The 24,201-nt window shown below is 36.2% G+C and overlaps 1 protein-coding gene across 5 annotated transcripts in view; it reads left to right on the forward strand.

The window, feature by feature from the left end:
- Window positions 1-8,156: 8,156 nt before the first annotated feature.
- The window catches only part of FAM135A (family with sequence similarity 135 member A), a 120,564-nt gene continuing 104,519 nt past the window's right edge, over window positions 8,157-24,201 (forward strand). For 2 of the 5 annotated variants that reach the window (XM_042939138.1, XM_042939142.1), the window contains exons 1-3: window positions 8,157-8,367; window positions 9,965-10,053; window positions 23,255-23,344. The gene's annotated coding sequence lies outside the window, so the exon portion shown is untranslated. The remainder of the gene's footprint in view (window positions 8,368-9,964; window positions 10,054-23,254; window positions 23,345-24,201) is intronic. The other 3 variants (XM_042939141.1, XM_042939144.1, XM_042939139.1) reach the window with 2 other exon arrangements.

Here is a 24,201-nt window from a genome sequence, read left to right on the forward strand (position 1 = left end):
CCTTAAAAGTAAATGGTAATAACCTAAAAATGTATATGATAACCCTTAAACTCTGAAATATTATAAATAAAGAGCAGTAGCTAATAAGCCAAAAAAAGATAAAATGTAATCTTTAAAAAAAATTAATACAAAATAAGACAAAAAATAAGAAAAAAAGACAAAGAACAGAAGGCACAAATAAAACACCAACAGCAAGATAGTAGATTTAAACCCAACCATGTCAGTAACTACACTAAATGCAAATGATCTAAACATTCCAATTAAAAGACAGATTGTCAGTTTGGATTAAAAAAGCAAGGCATATCTATATGATGCATGCCTTCAAGAAGCCCACGTTAAATATAAAGACACATATAGGTTAAAAGTAAAATGATGAAAAACGATTTACCATCATGAGTTAAAAGAAAGAAAATTGGAATGTTGGTATTAATATGAGACAAAGTAGATTTCACAGCAAAAAAAAAAAAATCACCAGGATAAATGAGGGCCATTTCATAATGATAAAGGGATAAATTTCCTTAAAAAGACATAATGATCCTAAACATATATACACTTAATAAAAGGACTCAAAATACATGATAGTTTTTGAGACCTTTTATTAAGTGTATATATGTTTATATATCAATACAGGATGAAATATCAAATCCATAATTATAATCAGAAATTTCAACCCCCAACTCTCAATAATTGATAGAACACATAGAAATCAGTAAGGGTATAGAATATTTCAACAATACTACCAATCAACCTGACATAAGTGACATTTCTAGAATATTGCACTTAACAGAAGAATACCTTTTGTTTTCAAATGTGCACAGAATATTTATGAAAATCACCCGTATTCTGAACCATTTAAAAAATGCCAACAAATTTTAAAGGACTCAAGTAATACAAAATATATTCTCTGAGCACAAATACAATTATAAATCAATAAGAGAAATATCTCTAAAATATCCTCAAATATTTTAAAACTAAATATCATACTTTTAAATATGTCATGGGGCTCATGAAATTAGAAATTAGACAGTATTTTGAACAGAATGAAAATGAAAACAAACATGACAAGGTTTGTAGGATTTGGCTAAGGCAGTACTTAAAAAAAAATTTCAAGTATACTACCAACACTTATATAGAAAAGAATAAATGTGTCAATCAACAGCCTGAGTTAAGAAATTAAAACAAGAACAACAAAACCCAAAGCAAGAAAAAAAAAAGGAAATAATAAAGACCAGAGTGGAAATTAATGATGTAGAAAACAGAAGAACAATAGATAATATCAGTGAAAACAAAGCTGATTCTTGGTAAAGATTAATAAAATTGACAAACTTCAAGTCAAACTGATCAGGGAAAAAGAGAAGACAATTATAGCAGTATCAAGAATGAGAGGGGTAACATCACTAAAGGCTCTACATTTATCTAAAAAGATCATAAGGGAGTAGTATAAAAAACATTATGCCAAAAAATGTGATAACTTAATGAAATGGACAAATTTTTCCTGAAAGACACAAACTATCAGAGCTCATTCAAGAAAAATAGTAACCACAATGCATTATATCTACAAAATAAATTAAATTTGTAATTAAAATTTCTTTCACAAAGAAAACCTCAAACCCAGACTGAGAGTAAAGTAAACCCGTGAGCATATATTTTCTTCAAGAAGTTTCTATAAATAGAATCACCCGTAAGCTAACCATTTACTCAGCTCCCAGATCACTTTAGGTTGCATTTGTTTCTAAATACTTTGGGGGTGGTGGGGTGTGGGGAATGGTTTAGGTAGCTTTTAAAGACATAATGGAAATAATGAATGAGATTCATATTTCCAAATACAAAGCTTTCCTTTTTCTGTACCCAAGATAAATTTGGCAACTGCTACATATTTAAATAAATTTAAAGATAAATAAATTTGGTAGTTGACCATGAAAGAAATAAAGCATAATGATAACTTTAATATAGAAAAATGATTTATTATAGTCCCCCCAACCCATCTGCTGCATTCCCATCAATATTCCCAATGTAAAATCTAAGAAGTGGAGAGTTTTTCTGCTGAAGAGATTTTAAAACATATGAGTTAATTTTGCATTCCCTGTGGAGGTCTGCAAATTGACATAGGAGATTAGAGTTGTATATTTTGTTTATTAAGAGGGTTTAAGCACTGATTTTGGATGCTTCTTGTTATAAATTGATCTATCAATCTATCATTACTTCTCGTTACTCCTGCCAGTGACAGGGACAATCAGAAATGGGTACCTTTTGTGTGTGTGTGTAAAAGATCTTTGTAATAATCAATTTCACAACATCCTCATGAAGCAGCTTTTTATTATGATACCTTACAGATCAGGAAGCTAGAAAAGGAAGTTATGCAAATGTCTAAGGTAATTTATATTAGAAAGACATTTTGAAGTTTTGACTATGTGCTTAATCTGTGAAGTTACTAATATGGCTGTGAGGCTCTGGGCTTAAGTAAATGCAGTGAGGAGGAGGGTAATAGAAACTAGAAGGTTGGGAGAGCAATGGAGCTATGTGTGATTGGGGAAAGCGGAGCAGGATGAGTCTAGTTTGAGATATATTGAGTAAGAGAAGTCAGCAATATGTGTGATGATGTCTGATATGTGACAAGGTCTGATATGAAGCAGAAGTTATCTGACTGGAGTTGGCTTAAAGATCAGTATTCAAGATAAGAATGCCTGAGTCATTAGAAGATTGAGATTCTTGCCCTAATATGTTTGCTATCACAGATCAAATAGTAACTAATATAAATATTATTTTTAAAGAAAACAAGGTAAGCTTCAAGCATATAAGGAGGAGAATAATTCAGAAATCATTTCATTACTGTTACTTGATACTAGATAATTATGCTTCACAGGAATGATTCCGTGGGATGGTAGTGGGAGGAATGTCTTCTGTCTGACAGATTCTCTCTGAATGATCCAAGCAGACACTCTGTCTGGAAATCCAGATAATCTGAGTTGCAACTCCAAAGTCACTGCTTGACCGCTCCTTTCACACTGTATAGCAAAAGCTTTTCTGCAGTATAATATGTGGCTATCAGGTTTTTTTCCTGTAATATCATTGTTAAAAACTACTGTATAAGCATTTTAAAAACTATTTATAGACCGAAATATTTTTTCCTTGAATATATTCACTTGAATATATTCACTTCTAACTCAGAAGAATATACAATAAAAAGGCTTCTTTCCTCCATTCACCAAGCACTCCAGGCTCCAAGTTTCCCTCTCAGGAGCAACCAACATTATAAGTTAAAAAAAAAGGGGGGGGGCACCTGGGTGGCTCACTCAGTTAAGCATCCAACTCTTGTTTTCCGCTCAGGTCATGATCTTGTGGTTTCATGGGTTTGAGCCCCGCATTGGGTTCTGCACCGGCTGTGCACCCGGCAGAGCCTGCTTGGGATTCCCTCTCCCCCTCTCTCTCTTCCCCTCCCCCACTCACACTGTCTCTGTCTCTCTCAAAAAAACTTTAAAAATAAAAAAAATATATTTAAAAAGAGAAGAAGAAACTTTTTTTTTTGATGGTTTGCTATTACGTTACAGGAAGAAAAAATTGGTAATTGAGTTTTATATGGTAGTTCTTCCAGAAAGATCATGGCTATTAAGTCATGAAATAATGTTACAATATTAAGTTATGAACTAATACATTTGTCTTTCTAGTTTGTAGCTGTTCATAACCATGAAGGAAGCTCTGTAATAAAACTTTGTTTTGTCCCATTTCATATTGTTAAAATTCTATAACTTTAAAAAAAATTACCCTTGAGTACTGTTGCCACTCCCTCAAGTTGCACATGATTAAATCTATATACAGAGAAAAGACTGCCCCAAAAGGGGGGTTAGTATATTATATTAGTTATTGTATATTGTATATTATATATATTTATATATATATAATTATATATTAATATCTTATATTATAAATAGAATAATAAATATTCTATTTATTAGAGAATACTCAAATTCTTACCAAACATAAATATATATATATATATATATATATATATATATATATATAAAGGAAGTTAGAATTCCCTGTATAAAATCCCCAAAAGAACCATATTCCTGGAAAAAGATGGAATAATTTTGACTATATTTTTTTAATTAAAAATTTTTTTTAATTTTTTTTTAACGTTTATTTATTTTTGAGACAGAGAGAGACAGAGCATGAACAGGGGAGGGGCAGAAAGAGAGGGAGACACAGAATCTGAAACAGGGTCCAGGCTCTGAGCTGTCAGCACAGAGCCCGACGCAGGGCTCGAACTGACGGACCGCGAGATCATGACCTGAGCCGAAGTCGGACGCTTAACTGACCAAGCCACCCAGGCGCCCCTAATTAAAATTCTTTAAGTTGATAGTGACCTACTGAAAGCAACAAGAATATTTTAAAGACCATAAATCCCAGGAAGGAAAAAGCAAGCTTACCTGCTTAATGAATTAATGTCTAGCAACAAATACAGACATAGTTCCATGAGGCTATTTTCAAGTTTACAATATTCATTTCTTCTAATGTCTCAATCTTTACCTGAGCCGATATTGTGCAATTTTATAGGGGAGAGATAACCTGATCTTCGGTTAAAGAGAATACTCCAGTTAGAAAGGTTTACTGAAGATTCAAAGATGTTCTGTACCAGGGGCGCCTGGGTGGCTCAGTGCTGACAACTCGGAGCCTGGAGCCTGCTTCAGATTCTGTGTCTCCTTCTCTCTCTGTCCCTTCCCTACTTGTGCTCTGTCTCTGTCTCTCAAAAAGACATAAATGTAAAAAAAAAAATGTTCTGTGCCAAAGTTAAATTATATAAATCAACTATAGGATGGAAAGTATTCCAAACCTTCCATTCTTTGAGTATTCAAGACTTGTAAGACTCAGCTTAATGTACATTAAATGTGACACAAAAAATGTTAATTAGCATAAATTCTGACTCAAAACCTGGGGAGATAAATGGGAAGTAAATTTAGAATCATAAGGTTTCTAAAGGACCTTAGACACTATAATCGGATTCTCTTATTATATGAGAAAACTGGGACCAAGATTACACAGTATACTAAAGAATCTAGAACTTTAACCCAGGTAATCTGACAATTAGATCAATGCATTCTCTAATAGAGATAACATAATTTTTCTAATTGTCTTTAATAGATTATTTTATATTCTTCTATTGGTGAATAATTTCCATGAAGTCTTGTCTAAATTTCTAGATTAGTTAAGTGCTCTTCCTCTCCTGGGTTCCCAAACAACCTCTTTAGTACAGTTTATTGGCATCTGAGGAGCATGTCTGCCCATACCAGATTGTAAATTCCCTGAGCATTGGGACTGACTCGATCCTCATTGTACCCTATTAGCTAGTACAGTGCTTGACACACTCTGAATAGATAATAAAAAATACCAGTTGAATAGATCTTTCCTTGAAATCCTTCAATGGCTCACCATGATCTGATCTTTGCCTGCTTCTCTAACCTCACATCCCCAAGTTGTGGCCATCAGATTATGCTTAGATTTAGTTCTGTGCAAAGATCATTTTCTTATTACATAGTTCTGTCTAAGCAATTTCTTTCTCTTTCTATCTCTCCACCTCCACACACATACACACGTATCCCACTTTATTAACTCTCTGGCATCATTTTCTCTTGGAAGTCTTTCCTGACTCATGACCTCTTCCAGCGTAAATTGGATTCATGCCCTTCCTCTGAGCTCCAGAGGAGCTCCTCCTTGTGCACCTATTTCTGCACTATACACATTACGTTGTAAAGTAATTATGCAAATACTCCAACCAAGTTCTCTTTTATTCACGTTGGTACCCTCCAAAATTAGTACACTGTCTGGCACATAGATGATTTAAAAATGTGATTTGAATAAAAAGAACACGTAACAGAGAAGGGATCTTACACAGGGTGTATTTTAGGGAGGGCATAGATGTGTAAATGCAAATAATGGAATATTTAATATATTTTTTCTAAGAGAGGAAGAACTAAAGGAATAAAAAAGCCTTTCAGTTTTGAGCCTATAAATTCAAATCACAAAATAAACAATAAAGGCCCTTATGAGAAAGGATATTAAAATGGTATTTGGCTATTTAAAAAAAGAGATTAGGAACCAGGAAAGCAGACCATTCATGCAAATGCTAATAGACTGGTAATAATAGGATAACAGGGCACACAGAATCATGTTAGAAATACATACTAAGATGAAGAAAAACCAGAAAATAAATTATATTCAGAACCTATCCCTCAAATGGCCTGGGCTACAAGGCATCATTACAGATGGTCCCTTACTTATGATGGCTTGACTTACCACTTACAACTTTACTATGGTGAGAAAGTGGTAAGAATTCAGTAGAAAACAAATTTCAAATTTTGAAAAAATAATTTTTTTGGCAAAATGCAGTATACTGTCACAATACTGGGCAGTGGTAGTGAGCCATAGCTCCCAGTCAACCATGCAATCCTGAAGATAAACAACCAATCCACTTAGAATCATTCTGTTTTTCAATTTCAGTACAGTATTCAAGAAATTATATGACACATTCAACATTTTAGTATAAAATAGGCTTTGTGTTACATGGTTTTGCCCAACTGCAGGCTAATGTAGGTATTCTGAGCACATTCAAGGGAGGCTAGGCTAGGCTGTGTATGCTTTGTAAGTTAGATGTATTTCATACATTTTCAACTCAATATTTTTTTTTTTTTTTTTTTTTTTTTTTTTTTTTTTTGAGAGAGAGAGCGCGCAAGTAGGGTTGGGGCAGAGAAAGGGAGACACACAATCCCAAGCAGGCCCTAGGCTCCGAGCTGTCAGCACAGACCCCAACAAGGGACTCAAACCCATAAACAGCAAGATCATGACTTGAGCCCATGACCTGAGTTGAGGTCAGATGCTTAACTGACTGAGCCACCTAGGCACCCCAATTTTTTTTAAGTATTTATTTTCAAAGAGAGAGTGCACTACCAGTGGGGTAGGGGCAGAGAGAGGGGGAGAGAATTCCGAACAGGCTCTGTGTTGTCGGAGCAGAACCTGACAGAGGGCCTCGAACGCAGACACCATTGAGATCATGACCTGACCTAAGATGGAGAGTGGGATGCTTAATCAACTGAGCCACCCAGGCACCCCCAACTCACAATATTCTCAATATATGATGGGTTTATAAGGTCGTAACTCTGTCATAACTGAAGGAAGATCTGTATTCCCAAATAAGTGCACAAACCCTTTTCTTTTGAATTCATTCTTATTAAAACATACCTACAAAATTTACCATTTTAACCTTTTTATAACTACAGTTCAGTGCCATTAAGTACGCTCATTGTTCTACACCCATCAACACTATTCATCCTCCAAATTCACTTTTAACACACACCACAGCCACAATTTCCTTTTTTTCATTAACTTTGCTTTAGTAACACAGCTACAAAAAATTCGCCTGGATTACATTCAGAAACTGGGATGAGAAAGTAAATCACAAGATTATCCTTCACGGGCTAACCAAATCATAGGCTTCTTTTAATGGAATTTCAAAGCTAAAGACTTCACTTCATCGCCCCCTCTCCCCGCCTTTGTGGGCATCAGTAACCTAGCAGTAACCATAGCAGCATCCACGATCTCTCCAAAAATGCAAGAAGTCCCTAAAAGCCAGCAGTTTTGAGCCAGCGTGGATTTCCTGCAGCTTCCTTTCCTACTGCGCAAGGGGAGTAGCGCAGGGACTAGGCTCTTTATCCAGGACGGCAGCCAAAAGGTCAGGAAGAGCGAATAAAAATCAACGTGAGAAATAGAGCTGAAGTCTTAGCACTCCCTCCTTTTGCGATCCTCCTATACCCTCCTCTTCAGCATGAAACACAGACTCTCGCCTTGTTTCTTTAAACCCCTAGTCAGACACTACCACAGGCGTTCGCGCATTTTATTGACGCAAAACTCCCGTTCTCGCGAGAGCTTGGGATAGAGAGCCGAATAGAGTGGATAAATCCCGAAATCTGTTGGCACTGGCGCTTGAGAGGCTTGGGACGCGGGAGAGGGGCGGGGCTAAGTGTTTGCAAGGGGCGGGGCCTAGCCTCAGAGAGGGGAGGGACCAGGGAGGAACGGGGAGGCGAGAGAAGGCCGGGGGCGGGGCCGCAGGGCCGGAGACCTGTTGATCGCAGGTAGCTCTGGCTGGCCGGGAATCCCTCGAGACTGGGGCGACTGCGCATGCTCACTGGCCGTGGTGGGCCGGTAGCCGAGCGGCGGTGACGAACCGGCTCCTTCGCTGCGGTGGTTGCGGTTACTGCGGCGATGTGAGGGGGCCCGGGGCGGGATGGTGCTGACCCGGGTAGGGCCGTCTTTTTCCAGCAGGACAACGAGTTCCTCCGTCCGACAGGCAGTGGAGGAGGCCGAACCCGGCGAAAGGTAAGCCTCTGTCTTCACCGTCTCCCCGGGTTCCCTACACCCAGGACCCCTCCCTCCCTCTTTCCCACGGGCCCGGCAGGAAGCGGCCTCCTTCTCCTTGTCCCGGCTCGCCCGCTGCGGCCCCTCGTCCGGCGGCTGCCGGTCGGAGCCCAGCCCTGGGCCCGCTGAAGGTCGGTGGGGACGGCTGTGCAGAGTGCCCTCCGGGTGGCGAGGAGCCACGGCGCTCACCGGGTGCTCCCTGCCGCCCCTGCCCCTGCGGCATGTTCTTCGGCCGGCTCTTCCTGAACCTCACTCCAGTTCCCAGACCTCGCCTGCCCTTCGCCGTCTGCTCCATCCTCGCCGCTCTGTCCTCCCTTTACCCCTCTTTCGTAGTTCTGCTCTTTCATCCCCTCCTCCCACGTGCCCTTTCGCTCGGCTGGTCTCCGTTGAGGCAGTGTATCCTTTTGCTCCCCTCGATTGCTTCCATCTCGCTGTGCATCCCTAGTCTGGCTCTTCTTCTTGACTCTTCTTACCCTCACCGACCAAGTTTGCCTCTATGATTTCTTCCTTGGCTCTCTTCTCATTTTTCTCCTGTCGGCACATCTTCGTTCTCTTTTGTGAGTTTACGATTGTGTGTTTGCTTTAATGTCGTTTTGCGCTGGAGTTCCTTCGGTGCCCCACCTTACCTTCGCAGGCCCTTACTCCCATAATCTTTAGCTCTTTTTGGTACCCTGTTTCATCGGTTTCCGTCTGATGGCTCGCGTCCTCCCGTCCTTTTCCTTTATTCCTTTATTTCTGTTATCTAATCTTGGGTGTTTCTCTCTCTCTCTCGCTCTCGCTCTCTCAAACTGCTTTTGGTGTTTTGAGGTTTTGTTTTGTTTTTGTTTTTTGCTTTTTCATAGCCTCTTCAGTCTGTTTTACTTTTCATTATATCTCTGAAGAGTTAGTTGTCTCTTGTGCTTTCTACCTAAGCTAGGTATCCTCTCAGTATTCTTAATTCAGCTTCCAATTTAATAAAATCTCTTTTATCTCTTTTCTTCCCTCACTGGGAATATCATCAAAAGAGTGACAGTAGCAATAAACGTCTTATATTTACTGATTGAACCTTTAATTTCTAAGAATTACGTTTATATGTCAGAAGAAGTAAGTTTAATATAGACTTGATGAAAGTATAAAGGGTTAAGATTTGTTAAAGGCTGATCTACAAACATAAGGTTAAAATTTGGAAATTTTGTTGCCCTTCAGTAAATACAGTTGTCCAAGAGCTGACCTTAAATGAAATTTAACAAATTTTATTTTAGAGAATTCGTTAATTTGCTATTTTATATATTTACTATTGCAACTGATTGCATCATTTTCTTGAGGGTCTCTCTTCTCTTTAATAAATGCATATAATTTCTACTAATTTAAGAATAGGTGTAATGTGCCTACTGAATGAAAAATATGTGAGAATAGAAGTATTAAATTTTTGAATTGGGCAAAAGACCTTTCTAACCAGTGTTGGAGCCCCCACCATTTAATTTACATAAAACCGCTCTGTTTAAGTAATGGTGTAGTATTTTATTTTGAAGGCATCTGCTGAAGCAGTTACTTTCAGTGAAGTTTGCCTTTATTCTAGGGTTGAAGATCAACTGGATTATGTATTTCATTCTGGAATCTCAAAGCAGTCCACAAACAGTAAATTCTTCCTTACATTGTCTGTGTCAGGTAGGACTTAAATTTTTCTGTTTCTGTTGTACAGAAGGGAGACACCAAGGCAAAAAAATGTAGTTTCTTATTCAAAGTGATACTAGAAATAAAAGTGGAGGGAAATACAATTTAGGATCCAGTGTCATTAAGCCACACCTCTGTTGGAAGAACCAGCAATTATTGTGTGTGGTAAGAGGTGATGAACTCCTCAACTTTTAAGACTTTTTTAAAGTGATTTTTCCAATGCAAATAGAGATAACTGCTGCTTCTGAAGGAAGCTTTCCATCTTTCAAAGACAAATCTTTTTTATTTTTAGGTAGCAATTCATGAAAAAAGTAAATGCCTACAAATTCTTGTTGGTTTTTTTTTTTTTTTTTTTTTTTTTTTTTTTTTTTTTTTTAGTGTGTTGATTCTGTGCTCTTAGAAATTAAAAAAAAATTATGGTGGACAACAGGCACAGGACTTGAAGTCAGAAGATCTAAACTAGGGGCATCTGGTGGCTCAGTCGGTTAAGTGCCTAACTTCAGCTCAGGTCATGATTTCACAGTTCATGAGTTCCAGCCCCAGGTCGGGCTCTGTGCTGACAGCTCAGAGCCTGGAGCATGTTTCAGATTCGGTGTCTCCCTCTCTCTGTCTGTCCCCCAGTTGCGTGCTTGCTCTCTCTCTCTCTCTCTCTCTCTCTCTGTCTCTCTCAAAAGTAAATAAACATTAAGAAGATCTAAACTATTATGATGACTCATGACATTAATTTGTAGAAGCCACTTAACCTCTATAGGTAGGTGTTTCTACCTGTAATAAGTGGGTAAAAAAGGTGGCCACTCAGTGATCTTTCAGTGGCAAAGAAAGCCTTATTTAAAGATACTTAGGGCCACCACAGGCAAAACTTGCTATATAAATACTTTATTTCCATCTCTTTTAGACTGTGTAAGAGAATAATTGAATGCTTAAATTCCAGATCAAATTGGAACTTCAATTTTTTAATTTAATTTTAGACCTCTGTGAAAAATCTAGTAGAGTGCTGGTGAACTATATACTAGCTTATACTAATGTTCATATTACAATGAAACAGATACTGTTGCATTCAGTATATAGAATTAAAATGCCCTTTGTCAGGATTTGACACTGAAAAATGTAGGAGTTATTCATGTAACTTTGGTTACCTACATAATTTTCTGTTGTCTTATATTTTAGTTTTGTTTATTGTAGAAATACACCCTTGACAGTGGGGGTTGTTTAGGAATTAGAAAGGGCAAGAATTTCCTTCACTTTGATTCTGGGTATTGAGGAAAAACTGCTTAAAAGTGAATGTTGTGGTATGTATCTGTGTGTATTTAAGTGAATGGCTAGAGGTGGGTGCACATAGATTTGAAATGAGGAATGTGTTTTTTTTAATTTTTTAATGTCTTTATTTTTGAGAGAGAGAGAAACACACACAGAGCATGAGTGGAGGAGGGATAGAGAGAGAGGGAGACACAGAATAGGAAGCAGGCTCTAGGCTCTGAGCTGTCAGCACAGAGCCTGATGCAGGGCTCGAACTCATGAACTGTGAGGTCATGACCTGAGCCGAAGTTGGATGCTCAACCGACCGAGCCACCCAGGCACCTCGAGGAATGTGTTTTTATTTTTCTTTTCCTTGAGTTGTTTGTCAGGAAGAAAGTCTGGAAATGAATAAGAATAAGCAGAATGGTGATACAAAAATAAAAGCTTAAAGAACTCAATGATTTTTTAGAAAAGTTACAAAGCACTGGTTGTTAGGTCTAGATTTTTCAGAAGGAAGAGTGAAACAGCTCCATAATGGGTTTCACCATTTTATTTTTAAAGATAAGCATTTTTTAATAAGTGCATGCTTAGTTATCAGTAATGTGCTAAATTTAATAAAAATTAGCCTCTTTTTTCTTAACAGGAATATGGAGATGCCAGGCATATTATCCCAGATTATACCAGGTCTCTCCTGCTTGAATAACGCCTTCTTATTTTGATGAAATAATCTTTATGAGCTATCTCTCAACCAAAATAATATCCTGAGAAAATATAGCATATTTCCTTTTATAGGATTAAGTCTCTTTACACCATCCATAATACAGAAAGTATTTCTACATTATATTATCAATATAGAAGTCTATAATTAATAGTATTTTGGAACATTTCTGTCAAGTTTTATGAAATGTCCTTTTGCTACAGTTCTTAATATAATCAAAAATAGAAGTATTCCTTTTTGAAATCCCCTTGAAGTTGTCTTATGGAATGCAGCTGCTTCATTCAAGATTGTTTTTAGGTCATTGGTATCTCTGACATCTGCTGCTTGATGTCTTCAAGTTGCCAGTAAGTCATGGCCTGCAACTGGAAGTACTGCTCACTGTAAATGTCTAAACAGCAAGGTCAGGGCTTATTGACAGTCACAGTTTCAGACCTTAGAAGCCTATATTTCCTTTGCCATCACCTTTGTCTTCTGGAATTGAGGACCCCATATGTTAAAACCACCCTTATTTGTCCTCAGGCTTACTGAAAATTCATTCTTTTCCTCAGGAGGGTAAGATTAGAGTATAGGTGTCACTAGTCCTATAAAATTAGTAATTTTATTTCAAAGTATGATAATTATATAATATAATGCTTGCCAAGGGCCCTAGTTTTGTAGAAGAGTTCTGAAATAGCCCTCCAGTTAGGGGGAACCAAAGAAATGTCTTTAGGGAGTGAAATCAGTAGAAAAAATTTTTGAATAGAGAGTTGTAATAGTCACGTTTCCTTCTTTTTTCCCCTGGTTTTTCTCAACACCTAAGATCTTGGTGGAAGCCAACTCTTTTCCCTTTAAGGTCTGATGGCCTGTAAATGACAATATATATTTTTAAGTTTATTTATTTTGAGAGAGAGAGTGCAAGCACAAGCAGGGGAGGGGTAGAGAGAGAGGGAGAGAGGGAATCCTAAGCAGGCTGTATGCAGTCAGAGCAGAGCCCGACATGGGGCTCTATCTCACAAACTGCAAGATCATACCTAAGCTGAGACCAAGAGCCGATCGCTTAACCTACTGAGCCACCTAGGCACCTCCTAAATCACAATATTTTTAAACCACGAAATTGAAACTGGTAATAAAAACCTATTTAGTTGAGTTACATTGTTTCTCTAAATGAAATCTTATTTTAAAAATTGAGATAAGGGGCACCTTATCAGTTAAGCATCTGACTCTAGATCTCAGCACAAGTCTTGATCTCAGGGTCATGAATTCAAGTCCCGCATTTTGGGCTATGTGCTGGACATGAAGCCTACTTAAAAAAAATTAACATAGTGAGATGTAAGGAATTGTTGAATCACTTTATTGTACACCTAAAGCTGATATAATACTGTATTTTAACTATACTGGAATTAAAATAAAAACCTAATAAAAAAAGGAAAAAAAGTTGACATAAAATAAAATCATAGTATCAGCTATTTATTGAGCACCATGTACCAAGTACCATGCTTATGGCTTTGTGTGTGTGTGTGTGTATAAAATCTTTTTAATTCTTACCTTTTGACCTAGAAGTTACAAATATTTCCCCATTTGAGTAAAGTAAGATTTAGTAAGTCTGGATTAGAATCCACATCTCTCTGACATCAAAGTTACTGCTAGACTAAAGAAAGCAAGAAAGCATAGACTTTTATGAAAGCATTGTTTGTTTCTTAGAATATTTTTCAAAGAGGGGTTCCTGGGTGGCTCAGTAGGTTAAGCATCCAACTTCAGCTCAGGTCATGATCTCACCATTCATGAATTTGAGCCCTGTGTCAGGCTCTGTGCTAGGAGCCTGGAGCCTGCTTTGGATTTGGTGTCTCCCTGTCTCTCTTCCCCTCCCCCATTCACACTCTGTCTCTCTCTCAAAATAAATAAATATTTAAAAAAATTTTTTTAATTGTTTTTTATAGTTATTCATTTTTGAGAGACAGACAGAGCACATGTGGGGGAGGAACAGAGAGGGAGGCACAGAATCTGAAGCAGGCTCCAGGCTCTGAGCTGTCAGCACAGAACCCAATGTGGGACTTGAACTCATGGACCATGAGATCATGACCTAAGCCAAAGTCATACACTTAACTGACTGAACCACCCAGGCGTCCCCAAAATTTTTTTTAAAAAATAATATTTTTCGAAGAGAGCATTATACTTATTTTTGTTCTGGTTCTGAGCTTTGTTGTCTGTTGAGATAACCAATATGATGAAATATTTTAAGGGATGCTGGGCAGCTCCCTGAACTAGGTAGTAGATAATGGCTGTGGTTCTTTGTGAATTTCTCTTCATGTTAAAAGAGGTAACTAGTTTTTGGTCATTTGGGCTATTCTTGTTTTTTTTTTAAGTAAATAATAACATACTACATTCAAAGGAATTCTGTATTAAGTTACTGGCAGATTTGTTTTATGTCATTGATGTGTCCCTGAAAAGTTTATGTGAGCTGGGTTTAATAAATTAAATCTGTTTTCTCATTGTTGATATAATGTCAGAGGTAGCTTTCATTAAGTGTCCCATAATGAGCAATAGAAGTTATTTGTCTGTTTATGTCATTCTCATTTAGTAAGTCAACCATGGGAATACTCTCAGAAGTTACCAACATTCTTTCAGTGTTTAAAAAAAATTCTTTGTATGGATTTTCTATCACATTAATACAGTTATCCAAAGTGAAGAATGTTTTTTTTTTAATGCTTATTTATTTATTTTGATTGAGAGAGAGAGCATGTGCATGAGCTGGGGGAGGGGCAGAAAGAGAGAGAGAGAGAAAGAGAATCCTAAGCAGGCTCTGCACTGTCAGCACAGAGCCTGACATGGGGCTCAGTCTCACGAATGGTGATCATGACCTGAGCTGAAATTTAGACTCAGATACTTAACCTACTAAGCCACCCACGCACCGCCAAAGTGAACAGTATTTTGTTTTGAGAATGCTTTCTTCTTAATCTAAGTGCCAGTTCTAAGATTAGTAATCATGTATTTCTCTTTTATTAGATAATAACTGTTCAAAACCAAATTTTAAAGAAACTAGAAGATAACAGTGCCTTTACAACTTCAGATTTTGTGTTTCTAGGCATGGGATGTGAGACATTTGAAGATTTCATAATTAGAGAAAAATGCTAATTACATGGAAAAATAAATGTGGTTAATTTATCAAGGATTATTTTTTTCATTAATTCTGCATTCTGATTTCAGTTTTTCTTTTAGTGGGGGCATATTTATCTCATGGCTTGACGATTATTCAATCTATTTCCAAAACAGGTCAGGTGTGGACTTTACAATTATGTAAGTTTAAATTTAGGCCATGTATTTTGGCACATTTGAAGGTTTTGTCGTTTTTCCATTATTTCTTAACTGTAATCTTGGATAAGTTATATACACGTTTTGCTCTTTAGTTCCCTTACCTGTAAAGTGGAGTAATGATAGCTCTTTTCAGATTTTTATGAGAATTAAATGAAATCACATAGTTAAAGTTACTGGTATAATAGTAGGTACTCCAAAAAGTTCTGAATGTTTGTATTTGGTTTCAATTTGATAGTGCTGTTGGGTTTATATCTGATATCAGTAGAGAAACATACAGCTATTTCAAATATACTTTGTCTATCAAGCTGTTCTCATTATTTTCCCTTTGGAAGGTCTCCTCTTCCCCTGTCTCTAAAAGAGAAGAATTTAGTACTCTTTTCTCTTCTTAAATATTTATGTAATTTGGGCAGTATAGCATATGGCTGACTCTCAGGAATTCATTGTGATGAGTAATCACTAGCAGCAAAAGTTTCTAGACCAGTGATCTTCCTTAATTTACATCTTCCTTAGTAGATAAGCTCATCTTCACTGTGAATCAGTTTTTGAAATGAGAGATGTTACTGATGAAAGTGTGTTGTGAATGTGAAATATTGTGAAGGCAAAAAGAGAGTTAAAAGCCATCTGAATGGTATGAACTTCAGAGTCAGGCAAGTGACAGGTGGCTTGGCCATTTTAGAGCAGGATATAATACAGTGACTTAGCATGTTTAGCCCCTGCAAGAGGGAGCTTACAAAGCTGAGCAGGGTGTCAGGGCTTCAGCCAAACAGAAAGAGAACTAAATGTAAATCAAGAAATAACATATTCAGATGTTTAGATATTTAGACTGATATTTAGACTGAACCAACCAATGTAGACTTAACCAATTTCGGTGGCCAGAATTATACCAGATGGCAGGGTTAGGGATGCACGACTAATCCAGATATCACTGGTTGATTGTTCTCAGTTTGCTGTTGTGTAGTCTGACTTTGTCAGGATTAGCTCAAAGACTGTAGGGGCCTGAGCCTATGTGGATTGGAGTTCTACAATGCTCTAGGTGACTGAGATTTAGAAAAGGTGGCAGCTCAGCACACTCCCACGCCCAAAGTACACATCTTCAGACTTTTCTCAGTTTGCTGTAGCACTTGACTGTTATAAGAGTACTTTTTTCACAAAGTTAGGAGAACAGCATTTTGAAGGCTTCTGAAGGTGCTCCTATTTTGAGCTTCCTGCTTATTCATTAGGAGAAGGCCCAAGAAAATGAATCCAAAGCTGACTAGCTAGTAACAAATGGATTGAGTTAACCTCCTTCTTTGTTCCCATCATATTCGTATTTAACATATTTGAATTGAACTGTACGTATAGATGCTTTCCTCTGTTGGTCCCAGATCCCAAATGTCAGTCTCAGGCCCTACATCTCTCTCAAAGTGTAAACCCCTCATCTATTTGGGCTTGAATGTGTTGTTCCTTCATTTGGTATCAGTTCCTATATGTCTGTCATATTTGGAGTTTCTCTCTATATTGAATATAAACATTTAAAGATGTGTTTATTTTTTGTACAATATGGCCCCTAAATGCAAGGTTACTGTGTTTAGTGTTCAGCTGAAGAAACAGTGAATTTTCTCCTAAAGCTGGAAAACAAAGTGAAACGTGTTTTACTCACTGGTAAATGGTATATTGATTGTCAACGTGGAGCCTTTCTAGGGGAATTTTAAGAGTAAGTTGGCCCATAAGTGATTTTTGCCTTATGTTGTGTCTTTAGTATCTTCTACCTAAGATTAGGCATCATTATTCAGCCTGTCTTCGCTGAACCCATTTGTGCCATGGCTGCTAACTTGGGGATAGAATCTGGAAGCTGGAGTTGTTGGCTCTGTAATTGATAGAAGTGATTCCTTTATTCCTTGCGTTGGCAAAGGGAGTGTCTCAGAGTTCTAATTTTTCAACTCCTTTACTCTCTTCCTTAGGAGAAAGAACATCCATCTTTAGGGCATATATTTTGGGTCTGCAGTTTGAGTCAAGTCTGTTAGTTTTTTTATTTCTGTGAGAGGATCTGGTCATCCCTTGTGGTCTCCAGTTCATCTTAAGGAACCTCTAAGCTGTGCCTCTTAGTTTCAGATATTTCCACATCCTTATAGACTTCTGATAATGCTTATGAATGCAGACTGTGTTCAAAATGGTTAGTGGTTAGCTTTTGCTTTAGGATTAGTATAGATGATGTATGAGCATCTCCCACATTTTTCTAGATATCCATATCTGGACTCCCCTTTGTGGATATTGGAGGTCTCTCAGCTGATCTGATGGGAGTGAACATCTCTATAGTCTTAGAAAATATGCATGGTTTTTATGCACCTAGTGCTATTTCTGGGGCAGTTACTACACATTCCATCAGTTAAAGAGATGGCTTGGTATTCCTAGACTAACATATTCAATAGACCTTTGTATATGTAATTTAAAACTTTCTAGTAGCTACATTTTAAAAAATAAAATAAGCTGGGAAAATTAATTTTTATAATATATTTTATTTAACCCAACATATCTAAAATATTATTTCAAGATGTGATAAATATATAAACATATTAATGAGATATTTATGTTCTTTTTCTGTACTAAGTCTTCGAAATCTAGTGTGTACTTTATGCTTAGAGCATATCAAGTAGTGTACTACATTTTTAACAGTTAAAATAAAACATAGTCCTATCAAAATGATAAAGTTATGTTCAGTGGAAAAATTTATACTGTGTTAGTGTTTGGATTAAAATTTAAATTACTAAAAAAAATAAATAAAATTTAAATTGCTTTAAAATTAAAAATTCAGTTCTTCGGTCACCGTAGTCACATTTTAATTGTTCAATAGCCAGGTGTGTCTAGGGACCACTGTGTTGGACAGAGCAGCTCTAGAGGGCCAAGAACTTCTCTTGCAGGTTAACAGGTGACTTTGTTTCTTTGGAAGTAAGCTATCTTTTCCTGAGGTATTATAAGGTAATTGTCAGATTGTTCTCCCTGTCAGTATAAGAGCCTTTCAGTATAAATTTCCCATTTAGTATCAGAGTCAGTTTCTGTTTGAGGTCCCTGGTGCCTTCTTTGGATTGGAGTTTGTAGTTTAGTCAGCTAAATTCTCTTAGGGACCTAGGTAATGGCCCAGGAAGGAATCCTACTTCAACAGACCTCTCAAATTATTCTGTTTAGCTACTTTGCCAGGTCCAGGAAACAGAAAGAACAATTTAGTCTCAGGTAAATCAGCTCATCCCCATAGCTCCAAGTGCTCAGATTAAAGTGACAGATTCTAAGCCAGCAAACTGACTGTGGAGCAGAGTTCCCAGACATCATCTGGGTAAAAGGAAAGATGTTCTTTCTTCACCTTCTTTCATTCTTAAGAGAGGACAGACCAGGATTTTTCTGTTTCATGAAAGATCCTTTTCCTGAGGAGCAGAATGCCTAAGAATCTGTGTTAGTGAGAGATTGCAAACTCTAAATGCATTTGCCCTGTAGATGAATTTGATTTGAACTACATAGGTATTGTTTGTTTGTTTTAGTTTATTTTTTAGCTGTTTGGCAACATCTGAAGTTTAGTAGATTTCATCTTTAGAAAAAAAATTTTTCCAATTTCTCCTTGAAAACTTAGAACTGCTGACATCTCTGGGCCAGCAAGAATTGGCTATACCTATGTGGCAGTTGCTCCCTGTAATGGGAAAAGGGAAGTTTATGAGTTTATGAGAAGAGAATCACACAGATCCCCTTTGACTGTGAGAGTCCTCTGAGTTTTTCTTGTCCTTCTCTTTTTGCCTATTCTCCTTTTCCTTTAGTCCTTCTTTGAAATTTTTCTTCTACCAATACTTAAACATAAAAATAATTGTTTACTCCTTTTTTGAGGGGGAATGAAAATCAGATTTATCAGCATCACTCTGTCTATACCTGTACATGTATTATATATTTCTACTTAGAGAATAATCAATAAAAAGACATGGATTTGAGAAAAATGAGACAGTAACAATAGAACAAAAAACAGCAGAATACGAGAGGAAGAGTGAAAGAAGTTACAAACAGACCTAGAACATATGCTAGTAAAGGAATTTTATCATAAAAGTTTATTCATGCATGTCTCTTGTTTTCCTTATATCAGTGTAATAATTCCTTTCTTCAAGTTGGTTGGGTTTAAATAGAAAAATAGTTACATTTAATATTTATGGAAGAGTCCATGTTAATTTATTAAATCTTTGTTAAATATTAAATTGAGTGCCTACTGGGTGTCAGGCAGTGGGGAGACAGCTGTGAACAGAGTAGTCAGAAATCCTGCCTTTAGGGGTGTCTGGGTGGCTTAGGGACACCTGGGTAGCTCAGTCAGTAACACGTCCAACTTTTGTTCAGGTCATGATCTCGTGGTTCATGAGTTTGGGCCCTGCATTGGGCTCTCTGCTGTCAGCGTGGAGCCAACTTCAGATTCTCTGTCCCCTCTCTCTCTGCCTCTCCCCTAGTGGCAGGTGCTCTCTCTCTCTCTGCCTTTTTCTCTCTCAAAAAAAATAAAGATTAAAAAAAAAAGAATTCCTGCCATTATAAAGCTTACATGTTAGTGGGGAAAAATAATGAAAACTAATAAATTAAAGCCTTTCATTTGTTAGATGGAGATAAGTTTGAGGGAAAACAAAAAAACATAAGGGAGGAAAAAGGATGTACCAGGAGAGTTACTATTTATTTTATTTTTTTTTTGAGAGTTACTATTTTAGATAGTGTGCCCAGGAAAGGGCTATTTCAGTTCAAGACTGGAAAGAGGTGGAAGAGTGATTCATTAAAATATTGGGAGGGAAGAGTGTTCCAGAGAACAAATGGAAATGTCCTGGAGTAGGAATATATTTGGTGTGTTTGAGGAATAGCAAGGAAACTAGTGGGCGGAGTGGTAGGAGATAAGGTCAGAGAAGTTATAGAAGATACAGATTATATGAAGCCAACATATAGGCTGTCATAAGGGAATTTTACTGAGTATTGTGGGAAACCACTGAAGGTTGGGAAGAGAGGAAAGAGATATAATTTAGATTATTTTCAAATAATATATATTATTATATAACATTAAAATATACTACAAATTATGTATAACTGTATAGTATTAAATATATATGTTATGCAGTATGTAAAGGATCATCTGGCTGCTTCTTTTGCAAATAGCTTGCAGTGGGTAGCATATTAGAGTATAGGTTAGTTGTTGCTGTAACAAAGAGTTATAAGACATAAAAGGCTGAGCAGTTGATAGCAGTCCTATCTTGGTAGGACATCTGTGCTCTGTGAAGCTATTCAGTAGTCCAGAATCTTTCCATCTTTTTGTTTTACCATTCTTTGGGGTTTTGTCCTGATTTGCATGGTCAAAACTAGATCACTATCAAGAAGACGCTCCCATCTTTGAAAAAGGGAAACAATTGCATCAAGAAGAATAAAATACCTAGGAATAAATTTAACCGAGGAGGTGAAAGACCTGTACTCTGAAAACTGTTAAGACATAGAAGAAAGAAATTGAAGATGACATAAATGGAAAGATATATCATGCTTATAGATTAGAAAAATTAATAGTGTTAAAATGTCCATAGTACCCAAAGCAATCTAGAGACTCAGTTCAATCCCTGTCAAAATACCATTGACATTTTTCACAGAACTAGAACAAATAATCCTAAAATTTGTATGGAACAACAAAAGACCTTAAATATCAAAGCAGTCTTGAGAAGAAAAAACAAAGCTGGAGGTATTGCTCCCTGATTTCAAATTATACTACAAAGCTATAGTAATCAAAACAGTATGGTACTAGCACAAAAACAGACATATAGATCTATGTAACAGAGTAGAGAGCCCAGAAATAAACCCAGCTTATAGGCTCAGTTAATCTGTGACAGGAGGCAGAAATACTATGAGGAAATCTATTCAATAAATGGTGCTAAGAAAACTGGACAGAAACATGCCAAATAATGAAACTGGACCATTTTTTTATACCAGATTAAAAAAAAATCCAAGAGGATTAAAGACTTAAATGTAAAACCTACATCCAAAAAACTTCTAAAAGAAAACATAGGCAGTAAGCTTTTTGACATTGAGCTTAGCAGTATTTTATATATATATATATATATATATATATATATATATATATATATATATCTCCTCAGGCAATGGCAACAACAGGAAAAATAAACAAATGAGATTATATCACACTGAGAGGCTTTTGCACAGTGAAGGATACCATCAACCAAACAAAAATGCAGCCTACTGAATGGGAAAAGATAGTTGCAAAGATGTATCTGATAAAGGAGTTGATAGCCAAAATATATAAAGAACTCCTACAACTTGATAGCAGTAAAACCCCCAAACAACCCGATTAAAAAATGGACAGAGGACCTGAATAGACATTTTTCCAAAGAAGACATACAGATGGCCAACAGACACATAAAAAGATGCTCAACATCACTAGTCATCAGGGAAGTGCAAATCAAAACCACAATGAGATACCACCTCACAACAGACAGAATGACTAGTATCAAAAAGATGAGAAATAACAAGTATTGGTGAGGAAGTGGAGAAAAGGAAACCCTCATGCACTGTTGGTTGTAATGTAAATTGGTGCAGCCACCATAGAGGACAGTATGGATGTTTCTCAAAGTATTAAAAATAGAAATACCATACAATCCAGTAATTCATTCTACTTCTGGGTATTTATCCAAAGAAAATGAAAACACTCTTTCCAAAAGATGTATGCACCCCTATATTCATTGTAGCATTATTTATAATAGTTAAAATATGGAAGGAATCTATATATCCATCAAGAGATGGATAAATAATAATAAATAAGATGTGCTGTATTAATACAATGGAATATTACTTAACCATAAAAAAGAATGAAATCTTGCCATTTGTAGCAATATGATGGGACCTAGAAGGTGTTTTAAAAAGTGAAAAAAGGCAAAGATAGATACCATGTGATTTCACTTATATGTGGTATCTAAAACAAAAGAAATGAACACAACAGAAGCAGATTCATAGATACAGAGAACAAACTGGTAGTTGTCAGAGGGGATGGAGGTAGGGGAATGGGCAAAATAGGTGAAGGGAATTAAGAGGTATAAATTCCCAGTTATAAAATAAATAAATCACAGAGATGTAATGTACAACATAGGGAATTTAGCCAATAATAATGTAATAATTTATATAGTGACAGATGGTAACCAAAACTATTGAAGTGGTCATAAGGTATAAAAATAGCAAATCACTATGTTGTACACCTGAAACTAATATATTAATGTATGTTAGTTATAAATTACTAACAAAATAGCAGTTATTGAAAGTGGTAAAGTCTATATGTTTATGATAGAGAAAAGAAATCTGTGAAGAAGAGTGAATGTGATCTTTATTCTAATATTTTTAGTATCTAAGGTAATTTTACCAAGGGCAAGTGGTTTATTTTTTAGGCTATAAATATTTGGGGTGTGAACAAAACTATCCATAGCATATCCAGGCATTCTTTTTTGTCAAAATGTTTAAAATAGTTCAAGTGTGTGTGTGTGTGTGTGTGTGTGTGTGTGTACATACATACATGTGCACACATGCACATTTCATATATTTATAATTTCAGAAATTACTTACTCTACCCAAGGAGTTATTTTAAAGTGGTAAGTTTTATATCTAAAAAATTAATAAGCTTATAATATTTTGAAGATTCATGAAGATTGTTTTTGAGCCACTGAACTAAGAAAGTATTCTTATGTATTATTGCCCTTTGAAGTATACACAGTGAATCCTTAACAAAGATATAATAGTTAATATTGATATCAGTGAAACTGTGAATGAAAAATCTCTAAAACTTATTTTTAAGCCTTATGCAAGATACAGATCTTTTAGATAAATTGAGATTGTTAAGTAATGAAGCATATGTTTCCTTAAAATGGACTTCTTTATGTGTAAAATAGAACAAAATGTTTAAAATGTTATTTTCTTTCTTTCTCACAGGGGGAACAATATATTTTCAATAAGAATCAGTAACTGGAAGTACAAGTTTGGTTATTTAATAATGTTAAAATGAAGCTTTAACCAACAGAGGTAAGAATATGTTACTTTTTTATTTAAGAGATCAGAATATTTATCAAATTTCTCTGAAGAACTATTTCAAAAACTATGAAGGGTCTGAGATTTTATCCCATTTGCAAGCTAACAAGTTGGCCTGCCACAATGCCATGGATGTGAGCAGAAGACAGGAGACTCCTAGATCTAAGAAAAGGATGAGTTGTATTCACAGCAGTAGCAGTAGCAGTAGCTATAGTACCAGGCCACACCTGCATGTGAGTAGTTTGTATTATAGGAGAGGAACCCCAAGCTAAGGGGACCCAAATCTTTTATAATGGATAGTAAGTCTGTCTGACTTATGCCTCAGGGGGAGACTATCTCTACTAATGGAATAAACAGATTTGCTCTTTGTTCCAGTATGAGACACTATCTCTGACTTCTAAGACTGTTCGATAAACATACATCCCTGAAAAGTAGCATGGAACAGAGACAGTCAGTGTCTCCTTGCAAAACATGCAGAAACAGGAGACTGGAGAATTGTCTTTCAACACTTTCTTAACTCTGAATTGTGTTTTAAAGCATGTATTATTGATAAAGATGATTGTTACAGTACTTTTTTGAAATAGTGAAAAGATGGAAACCACTAAAATACCCAATAATAGGAGATGGTTTAAATTATAATAGTAAACAATTGAAAATAATATATAAAATTATGTTTATTGACATAGGTGTTCATCAAAAAATTAAAATAAACAGATTATAAAATATGCATGAGGTTTGATCCCATTTTTATAGAAATTTTACAAATGCACACACATATGAAGAATATATACCCAAGTATACATTTTAGTGGATAGAATCGTGAATGTTTTTATTTTTGCTTGTGTATATAT

Source organism: Panthera leo, chromosome B2 (assembly GCF_018350215.1).
Source record: "Panthera leo isolate Ple1 chromosome B2, P.leo_Ple1_pat1.1, whole genome shotgun sequence".
Lineage (NCBI taxonomy): Eukaryota > Metazoa > Chordata > Mammalia > Carnivora > Felidae > Panthera > Panthera leo.